At 45.0% G+C, this 11,111-nt stretch overlaps 1 protein-coding gene across 2 annotated transcripts in view; it reads right to left on the bottom strand.

Moving 5' to 3' along the window:
- Positions 1-224: 224 nt before the first annotated feature.
- LOC143816831 (uncharacterized) overlaps positions 225-11,111 on the bottom strand; it is a 73,485-nt gene continuing 62,598 nt past the window's right edge. The window contains exons 6-8 of one of the 2 annotated variants that reach the window (XM_077297712.1): positions 2,549-2,671; positions 2,273-2,469; positions 225-1,962 (exon numbers count right to left, since the gene is read on the bottom strand). The gene's annotated coding sequence lies outside the window, so the exon portion shown is untranslated. The remainder of the gene's footprint in view (positions 1,963-2,272; positions 2,470-2,548; positions 2,672-11,111) is intronic. The other variant, XM_077297713.1, reaches the window with a different exon arrangement.

Genomic DNA, 11,111 nt, shown 5'->3' with positions numbered 1-11,111 from the left:
ATATGCGATGTGCTGGCACAGTGGAATTCCACTCTGCACATGTTGCAGTGACTGTGGCAACAGCAACGAGCCTTGACACAGAATGTCATGTCGTATCACCTGGGCCAATACAGTACGGACATGGCGCATATCACGTTTACGGAGTGTGCACAGATTAAGGATCTCAGTCATAACAAAAGACAAAAGGGTAGCATGCATTTCAGAAGGGATCACCACTCAAAAGTATCAAAAAGAGAATAATTTTATTGTTAAGTCACACCTGTAACACTGCACAAAAAGTTAAAAACATTTAAAATTGCAAACCAAAGCAGATATAAAAAAAGAGACCCATAATAAGGTCATACCACAGTCCCACCCTAGACACAAATAAATATAGCAGATGCTATCATTAATTCACAAGTAACCATATACAACTACAACATGTCAGTATAATACAGCAAAGATCTACAAATAGGAGTCAAATGTCAGGGGTTACAGGTGCAATATTTACCCGTTCAAAAATCCCTTAAGGCTTAAATTGCCAAACAATATAGCAACCTATACAACCTGAACCTGATCGCAAGACTTCCCAAGCAGGGTCCCTGTGAGACGCATCAATGCAATGAAGGATAATAGTGTAAAAGGGTGGGTCAGGGCACTGAACGCCCAACGCGTGTCGCCAGTTGCACTGGCTTCTTCAGGGGCTATGCATACAGTGAGCGTGTGATCTTCTTAAATACCTTGGTAATAAACGTTAGACCAGGCGCAGCTGGAGTCCAAGGAAACAACAGGAGATTGCAAAGGCACTGGTATGTGGGATTAGATCGGAAGTAACTGAGACGCCAGCGCCTGCGCAGTGTGACAAGTGAAGGCCGGGCTCCTGTTCCAAGATGTCCGTCCAAGACCAAACGCGCACTAGCCGTTCGGCGCATGCGCGGTAGATCCAAGACGGACACAGAGCAAGCAGGAGATACCCCGGTCAAAAATCAAAGACGCCAGCGCCTGCGCGGTGTGGTGAATGAAGTTCGGGCTCCTGTTCCAACATGTCCGCCCAAGACGAACGGCGCGTGCGCGGCAGATCCAAAGGCGGACACAGAGCAACAGGGAACCACCCTTGCCAGAGGATTCTTAACACTAAGTAGTGGCGCTAACAAGCGCATGCGTAAAAGAGGTTCACCCCATCCAAAACCATTTAAATGTAGGAAATATGGCGCAAAAAGGCACCAATCATAAGACCCAATAAAGTCTGCACAGAAGAGGTGCAGATCTCTACACTTTAGAACTCTGGATGAAAAAATCTGATATACTTAGAGGGGATGGCATAAGCATATACAGTTACATAAACAATTGCATATAAGGTATTTAGAAAACCATGGTTTTCAATGGATAGAAACTAGTTCATCCATACATAGGCGTATTTTTATTCAATAATAATAACAATACAACTTCATTATTCAAAACTATCCAGGATAAATAGATGAAAGATGTACGGAAGAAGTTAATTATAACTTCCTCCCACACATAAACATATCATAGTTCATTGTGCAACGGTGATCACAAGGAGTTGCAAAAAAAAAACGCACCATGCCCTTAAAGTTGTTTATAGGAACCAGTAAAAAGCAGATCTTCATTGAGTCCATGTGGGGTGAGGCTGTTCAGATTATGAATCCACTTAGATTCACATCTAAGTAGTTTCCTGACTAAATCACCACCTCTGACGTTTTGTGGGATCTCCTCAAGCCCCATGACCTTTAGTCCTTTAGTACGTCCATTATGGAAATCCAAAAAATGTGTAGCGACAGATGAGATGCCCTTGCCCCTTTCACTATCCCTTGAAGCCGTAGAGATGTTTGACAGGTGTTGCTGAACTCTTCTTCGCAATTCTTGGGTGGTCTGTCCTACGTAGACTTTTGGGCAATCACAAATCAAGGCGTAGACGAGTGAACGGGTCTTGCAATTAAAGAAGGACTTTTTAGGCGAGATCTGAAAAGGAGAGACAGTGAGCGACAAGCCATCCTGGGCTACCGTATACTGACAAATATTACAATTGCCACACGGAAAAGTGCTGAAGACTCTCATTCCCCTATTTAGCCTAATAGTTGGGCGCACAAAATGGCTGTGGCAAAGCAGATCTTTCAGATTTTTTGCCCTACTGGCAATCAGTTTAGGAGTAGCTGAAATATAGGGTGTTAGTCTAGGTCTAAAATGCCCCAACTCCGATCCAGAATCCTATAAACGTCCCTCCACTGATTATTGAAGGTAGTTACAATGCCCAAAGGTGTGGTTGACTCACGTGTCCGTCTTTGAAGTAGCTCCGAACGTGAACTGGTCCTGGCCCTCTGGTAAGCGGAGGAAATGATTCTTTTGGGATATCCCCGATGTCTAAAGCGGTCCGTCAATTTTTTCGCTTCACGCTGGAAGTCCGACGTCAAACTACAGTTCCTCTATAATCGCAGAAATTGGCCTGTTTGGATACCGTTTTTTAGTTGCCTAGGGTGGAAACTTGAATAGTGTAATAAGCTATTCATTGCCGTTGGTTTCTGATACAATGTGGTGACAATATACGAACCTTCCAGGCTTAGCTTAAGATCCAAGAATTCCACTGAGGTCCGTGATATATTTGAAGTGAGCTTGATGTTAAAGGGATTGTTGTTTAAATCCGCAATAAATTGGTTGCAGTCCTCCTCGGTACCTGTCCAAAACATTACAATATCATCGATAAACCGGAGCCATTGGCATCTTTCCCTAAAGGCCGTATGCTTGTAAACCACTAACTCCTCCCACCAACCTAAAAACAGATTCGCGTAAGTGTTAAAGGTGTGACTTAACAATAAAATTATTCTCTTTTTGATGCTTTTGAGTGGTGATCCCTTCTGAAATGCATGCTACCCTTTTGTCTTTTGTTATGACTGTTGTACTCACTTGTAGCATGCGATAGGTGATCCCTGGCAGTGGTGCCTGCCTACCCTTGTTGTATAAAACAGATTAAGGATCTCTGTACGCTTTTGCACAGTTTCAAAAATTGGTACTAAGATGGTTAGCACTAACAAAACCATCATCAGCATCACTATTCCAGTCATCTCTATGCTAGAGCAGACTTTGAATAGCCTGCAAGAGGAGATGTTCGTCCCAGAAGAAGAGGAGGAAGCAGAGGAGGATGCGGAAGGGATAATTGTCAGGTGCGTGCCAAGAGAGGGTGGATTACTGCGATCGAGGTGGGCTGGTGATAACAGACAAACTTTTGTCGAAGGTGCAAGATCCAAGGAACAAATGTAGGAGGAAGAGATGATGGGCGAGCAGCTGTCAGATGAAGAGGATAATCCTCCCCTCTCTGTTGTTCATGGTTGGTGGGAGGGAACTGAGGAAACAAGCATCAATGTTACCCAGCCACCAACACAGCATGGGCTTGTACCTCATGGTAGGTGCTGACTACTGGGTTGCCACTCTGTTAGATCCACATTATAAAACCAAATTTTGCCAGATGAATCCCATCCTGGAAAGGGACCCATGAATGCTGGAGTATTGAAACATACTTTTTCACAACCTTAAGAGAGCTTTTCCCCAAGACAGCAGTGAAGCACACAGTTCATATTACAGCTCTAGACTTTCAACCTCCAGCCTTTCAATTTGTCAACTCCAAAACATTAGCAGCAGCAGCACTAGTGTAAGTGGAAAAAGCAATTTCTGTGAGTCCTTTGACACTTTTTAGACCAGTTCATGCAGCAGCACAACAGAGTCCAAGTATTACACGTGGTGAATGAATAGAGAGGATGGTGCAGGAGTATCTAAAACTCAATATCAATACCAACAGAGGGTTTGGACCCTTTCACATTTTGGTCTTCCAAAATGGATAAGTGGCCTGAGTTTGCCTCACATGCCTTGGAGGTTTTATCATGCCCGGCAGCCAGTGCACTCTCAGAATGTGTCTTCAGTAGTGTTGAGCATTCCGATACCGCAAGTATCGGGTATCGGCCGATATTTGCTGTATCGGAATTCTGATACCGAGATCCGATATTTTTGTGGTATCGGGTATCGGTATCGAAACAACATTAATGTGTAAAATAAAGAATTAAAATAAAAAATATTGCTATACTCACCTCTCCGACGCAGCCTGGACCTCACCGAGGGAACCGGCAGCGTTGTTTGCTTAAAATTTGCGCGTTTACTTCCTTACGTGAAGTCCCGGCTTGTGATTGGTCGCGTGCCGCCCATGTGGCCGCGACGCGACCAATCACAGCAAGCCGTGACGTAATTTTAGGTCCTTCAGGATTTTAAAATTACGTTCTGGCTTGTGATTGGTCGCGTCGCGGTCACATGGGCGACGCGACCAATCACAAGCCGTGACGTCACGGGAGGCAGGACAAGCGCGCATTTTAAAATGCGCGCGTGTCCAGCCTCCCGTGACGTCACGGCTTGTGATTGGTCGCGTCGCCCATGTGACCGCGACGCGACCAATCACAAGCCAAAACGTAATTTTAAAATCCTGAAGGACCTAAAATTACGTCACGGCTTGCTGTGATTGGTCGCGTCGCGGCCACATGGGCGACGCGACCAATCACAAGCCGGGACGTCACGGGAGGCAGGACACGCGCGCATTTTAAAATGACTTCACGTAAGGAAGTAAACGCACGAATTTTAAGCAAACAACGCTGCCGGTTCCCTCGGTGAGGTCCAGGCTGCGTCGGAGAGGTGAGTATAGCAATATTTTTTATTTTAATTCTTTCTTTTACACTTTAATATGGATCCCAGGGCCTGAAGGAGAGTTTCCTCTCCTTCAGACCCTGGGAACCATCAGGGATACCGTCCGATACTTGAGTCCCATTGACTTGTATTGGTATCGGGTATCGGTATCGGTTTGGATCCGATACTTTGCCGGTATCGGCCGATACTTTCCGATACCGATACTTTCAAGTATCGGACGGTATCGCTCAACACTAGTCTTCAGCGCTGCTGGTGGTATCCTAACGGATAAGCACAGCCGGCTGTCCCCTGAAAGTGTAGACTGCCTAACTTTCATCAAGATGAACAAGTCCTGGATCTCCAAGGACTTTTGCACCCCAATCGCAGACTGTACAGACTAGGTGATATTGCATTTTTTAGTATGCTGCATTAATGTACTCTGTGATATCTTTTGCGTGGCTTCTGTGCCTGCTATTGCTGCTGCAGATGTTAACACAAATTTGCAGAAATGTGAACAGTCTACATCTGCTGGGAAGGCTCTAGTGGAAGACGTGTCGGTCCCAATTATACTATTTCTACTCTCAGGAAATTGATGCCACTTCATTGGTGTCAGGCCCTCCTTTGCTTAAATGTGAATACTCCTGGTTGTGTGTCCATCTGCTGGGTTGAGTGTAGTGGAAGACCTGCTGGTCCATATTATGCTATCTATACTGTGGTGAAATTGATGCCACTTTTGTGGTGTCTGCCACAAATTTTGGGAAATGTGAACACTCCTGGTTGGGTCTCCTTCATTTGTGTTGCCTGTAGCAGTAAGCATCCGAGTCTGTCAAGTCTCCACTTCCTTGGAGTCATCTGCCCAATGTTACTATCCTTAGATTTTTCTGACAATAGTAGTCTACAAAATGTATATATTTGTGCCACCTGAGTGTGGCTGAACATGAAAGCAGGTTGAGCTGTTGCATGTGGTATCAGGTCTCCCAGAACAAGAGGCCTACACCAATCCCTCACCCACCTCATCTTACTGTGATGTTCAGTTGAAAGGTGCAAATGCTGGCCCAGACCCTGATACCTCATGCATGGCTGATTGCTGCAGTGCCATGCTACAATTTGTACTGTTAGTAGAGAAAGGTAGGAGACAAAAAAGCGCAAATAGGGTCTTATCCCCAGGATTGTTTCCAATCAATTGTAAGAGAACTGTAAGAGAACTGCTCACCTGGTAGTGCAGACAGAGTAAGAGCGTGTATATGTCAGCTGCTGCAGATCCACAGGTCGACGCTGCGACCTCTCAGAACCGTTATGATTAGTGTTGAGCGATACCTTCCGATATTTGAAAGTATCGGTATCGGATTGGATTGGCCGATATCCAAAAAATATCGGATATCGCCGATACGGATACCCGATACCAATACAAGTCAATGGGACACAAATATCGGAAGTGATCCTGGATGGTTCCCAGGGTCTGAAGGAGAGGAAACTCTCCTTCAGGCCCTGGGATCCATATTCATGTAAAAAATAAAGAATAAAAATAAAAAATATGGATATACTCAGCCTCGGACAGGCCCTGGCTGTCACCGCTGCAAGCGTCTGCCTCCGTTCCTAAGAATGCAGAGTGAAGGACCTTCGATTATGTCGCGGCTTGTGATTGGTCGCGTGACCGCTCATGTGACCGCTCACGTGACCAATCACAAGCCGCGACGTCATCGCAGGTCCTACACTCACTGCATTCTTAGGAACGGAGGCTGCCGGTTGCACCGCTGAGGTCCAGGGTCTGTCGGAGGGGTGAGTATATCCATATTTTTTATTTTTATTCTTTATTTTTTACATGAATATGGATCCCAGGGCCTGAAGGAGAGTCTCCTCTCCTCCAGACCCTGGGAACCATACGCACCGCACACACCTGGGAACTTATAGGAACTTCCGATTCCGATTTCCGATATCACAAAAATATCGGAACTCGGTATCGGAATTCCGATACAGCGAATATCGGCCGATACCCGATATTTGCAGTATCGGAATGCTCAACACTAGTTATAATAGATAAATGTGGATAAAATCTGCGGATTTTATCCACATTTATCTATTATAACAATTTGTACTGCGGGTGAATTGAGGCCACTTTCCCTGTGTCTCCTCATAATTTGATGTGTTTTGGAAGCTTTTGGAGCCGCTAGAAGGTACTGTGTATAAGTTTGTTTTGCCTCCCAATGCCTTGAATGGCGTTCGGCTATGTTCGTCGAATATTTTACGAATAAATCGGTGAATATTATAAATTTGGCGATTGTAATATGAACTGAACATTGAAATATTCGCTCATCTCCAGACATGAGATACTGTGACAGGGCTAGTTGCTGCTGCCATAGTCGCTGCAACATGTCAGCACATCACATATCAACCTGTTAACTGTCATAGACAAAGACCTCTGTATCAATGCATGTCGATGACCTGAGGGGTGCGAACGGCGAAAGTGAGCACACAGCTGCAGTGCTTTCTGCAACAGCTCACCCAGGCCAGGATAGTGGCGGAGAAATCTCTGTACCACCAGGTTGAGGGCGTGAGCAATGCAAGGCGGTGAGCAATGAGCCCTGACTATGCAGTACGGAGGTGGTGGGGATTCGTTCTGCACTGTTGGAATGCATGTCTCATTAATGCGAAGGTTTAGGGTGCAGGTGGAGGCTCTAGAGAAAGTGAAGGAGAAGGCAGAAGCAGTGGAGGAAGTGTGAAATACAGAAGTTTGTCCTGCAAGCCTTGGGGATTCCAAAACGTGTGGAGCAACCCCATCCCCACCCGCGCCCCAGCCACCAGAGTCACCCAGTGCCCAGTCAGCAAGATGTAATGCCCTTGGCCATACTTACTTGTCCAAGTGTCTGTGGTGAAATGCACCCAAGCAGACATAGATTTAGTCAAGGAATGGGTGATGTTGTCTGCGACATGCTGGTGTAGTGCAGGCACAGCCTTCTTAGATAAGTAATGGCAACTGGGCAACTGCTACTGGGGGACTGTGAGGGCCATCAGCTTTTGGAAGCCGTCTACCAGGTGGAAAGGCAGCATTTCCGTGGCCAACAGATTAGAGATGGTGAAGTTCAACCTCTTAGCTTTGTCATGTGTAGGAGGAAACAATCTTTTATGTGACCACATCTGCGGGACCGAGGGCTGGCTGCAGTGCTGAGAGAGGGTGGAGTACGGTGAACTGGACAAACTGCTGGACCGTGAGTGAGGCACAAGCGGAGATGTTACCATGGATTGATAAAGTTGTAGTGTGCTCGTTCTCTGAGATGAGTCAAAAACAGCAAGCATGTCTGCTTCTGTTACAGTTGAGGATGGGCTCTCACTCAACCTTACTGGAGTGGGTAAAGAAACGGAGGTTCTGCTGTCGGAGACCTGCATGGCAATATTTGGCATGGTAACAGAGGAGGAGGAAGAAGCAGTAGTTGTGGTTGATGGGGTGGCTGATGGTTGTTTAGGTCCGCTGATTCGCATTTTATTGCAGTGGAATTTCTCGAGTAACTCATGTTGATTGAAGATTCATGCATGTGGTAGTCAAATTATTGCACTTTTTCCCTTCTACTCAGTTTTTTTGCAAAGTTCGCAGATAAGTTGAGTTGTCTCATTCTTTGCGGTGTCAAAAAAGGTCCAGGCCAACCCTTGCCTCTCCTGCGAGCTGCAGATCCACGAATGATGCTAGTCACAACCACAGTTGAGGCTGATGATGCAGTGCACAGAACAACGTAACTTCTTGTGAGGCAGTGACTCGTGTCACAGGTAGGGGTCGCTGTGTATTCTCCCCAGGTTGTGCATGGAGACGGATGAAGTCCATAGGTGTGCATGGCAGTCACAGATTTCCGGTCCGGGTTTTCCATGTTGCTGGAAGCCACAGGTTTGTGTGCTAAAAACCCTGCAGTAAGGGGTATGGGTGTGTTAGGTGTCAGGTGCAACGTCAGTGTCAGTCTGTTGTGTGCTCTTGTGCAGAGCAGAGGCCTGCAGAGTGCTGGCTGCGTCTCGGTAGATTTGCAGTGGTATGATACTCCTTCCATTTCAATATGATCGCTTGCACAGTGCTCCTTGGGATGTTTAAAGTTTTGGAAATCCTTTTGTATCCAAATCCGGCTTTAAACTTCTCCACAACAGTATCACGGACCTGCCTGTTGTGTTCCTTGGTCTTCATGATGCTTTCTGTGCTTCAAACAGAACCCTGAGACTATCACAGAGCAGGCGCATTTATACAGAGACTTGATTACACACAGGTGGATTATATTTATCATCATTAGGCATTTAAAACACCATTGGATCATTCAGAGATCCACAATGAACTTCTGGAGTGAGTTTGCTGCACTGAAAGTAAAGGGGCCGAATAATATTGCATGCCCCACTTTCCAGTTTTTGATTTTCCACAAAAAGTTAAAATAACCAATACATTTCGTTCAACTTCACAATTGTGTTCCACTTGTTGTTGATTCTTCACCAAAAATTTACATTTGGTATCTTTATGTTTGAAGCATGATATGTGGGAAAAGGTTGAAAAGTTCCAGGGAGCTGAATACTTTTGCAAGGCACTGTAGTGTGCTGAATCACGTTAGCAACTGCAAAAAATATTATGGAACTCTCTGCCGTATGATGTTCTAATGAGTGATTCATTACTTAAATTTTAGAGGGGACTGGATGCCTTTCTTGAAAAGTATAATGTTTCAGGGTATATATACTAGATTCCTTGTTAGGGTGTTGATCCAGGGAACTAGTCTGATTGCCGTATGTGGAGATGGGAAGGGATTTTTTTCCCCAGTGTGGAGCTTACTCTTTGCCACATGGTTTTTTTTTGCCTTCCTCTGGATCAACATGTTAGGGCATGTTAGGTTAGGCTATGGGTTGAACTAGATGGACTTAAAGTCTTCCTTCAACCTTAATAACTATGTTACTATGTTAAATATGGCTTGCTGAATCACGTTAGCAACTGCAAAAAAAATTTTTTTCACTGTGCTTCAGCTCAAATCACAGGACAATTTCACCACCACTAAATGACAAGGTGGGAAATAGCAGGCTGTATCATGTTTAGCAACTGAAAAAAATAAGTTTTAGAAAGGTCTACTCCTGCATGGAGCACAATAGAAGCAGTGCACAACACACTACTATGAATTGTACCCTGCTGTCTTTGTCTGTGGACCTCACTAATGGCACAAAAAAAAAAATCTGCTGGAAGGTCGATTTCACAGCCACACAGGACACTAACTATCTAAACTATTTGACTTAGAAACAACTGCCTAGCTAACTAGCTAAAATCTATCAGCACCAGGGCCGGACTGGCCATCTGGCAATTCTGGCAAATGCCAGAAGGGTCTGTCTGGCTGTGGGCCTCCTTGTCTGCTATGTTATTAACAGAATTGGTGTTATCAAGACATCCATAATGTTAAGAGTTGTGAAGGAGGACAAAGTCGCTGACTCCATCACTTATGCCAGCAGGCCACGGGAAGCATTAGAAATATTGGTCTTGTAGTAAATCTTACTTTCCTCCATCCAGGGTAATATTAGTAATATATTTCATCTGTTGCTTGGGGGATGGAGACAGCATGGGCCTTTGTGATTTCAAATGTCAGGGCTGAATTTCAGTCCCAGTCCGTACCTGATCAGCACCCAGGCCCAGCGTCAGGAGCAGCGTCTTTGCTTTTAAGTTCCTGCAATATTTTCCTGCACTCTTTACCGAATGTTACCAATTTATGAAAATTTGCTTGGGTTTCTGATCACGAATCCGAATGTGCTATAGTTGTGCTAAATTTATGTTTGGCGATCGTTTTTTTTTCGTTCAGCCGCCGCATAACCCTATGTGTACACCCCCGTGCCGTGTTAAAATGGACTGAATAAAGTGACCTGAATAAGAAGGTTGGTGAGTGCAGCCGTTTTTCTTCTCATCGTTTTTCAAACATATTTGCTCATCTCAATTAGGGACGCCAGCACTACAGAACTTTTACTCTTAAACTCAGACAGGTTACGCTTCCACCAACCAACAAAATGTGACAGGTTAATTTACACACACCTGGTCAGAGCTGACTGTGCGGCGTCACTCAATGATGATTACGTTACAATAATTTATCTAGTTGCACACCTGCCTAGTGCAGCTACCAAGCATTTATTTGGAAAACTGGAACAATTAAATTAATTAAATGAATGCCAGGTTTGGCGTATTGGTGCTGCACACAGCAGCTCACAAACTTCACAAACTGACTGTAAACTCTGGAGCTATGTGCACACATCGCGGATTTTGTTGCGGATCCGCAGCATTTTTTCAGCGTGGATTTGCACCAAATCCGCAAAGGGAGATCAGGCAATGTTAATCAATGGGAATCCAGAATTGCTGTGCATATGCTGTGGAAAATTCCACACTGATTCTCAGTGTTTTATTTTACACAGCATGTCAAATTTTTTTTGCGGATCTGCAGCGTTTCTGCACCCATTGTCTTACATTG

The sequence above is a fragment of the Ranitomeya variabilis genome, chromosome 3 (assembly GCF_051348905.1).
Source record: "Ranitomeya variabilis isolate aRanVar5 chromosome 3, aRanVar5.hap1, whole genome shotgun sequence".
NCBI classification, from domain to species: domain Eukaryota; kingdom Metazoa; phylum Chordata; class Amphibia; order Anura; family Dendrobatidae; genus Ranitomeya; species Ranitomeya variabilis.
This window is presented reverse-complemented; position numbering and strand designations above follow the sequence as displayed.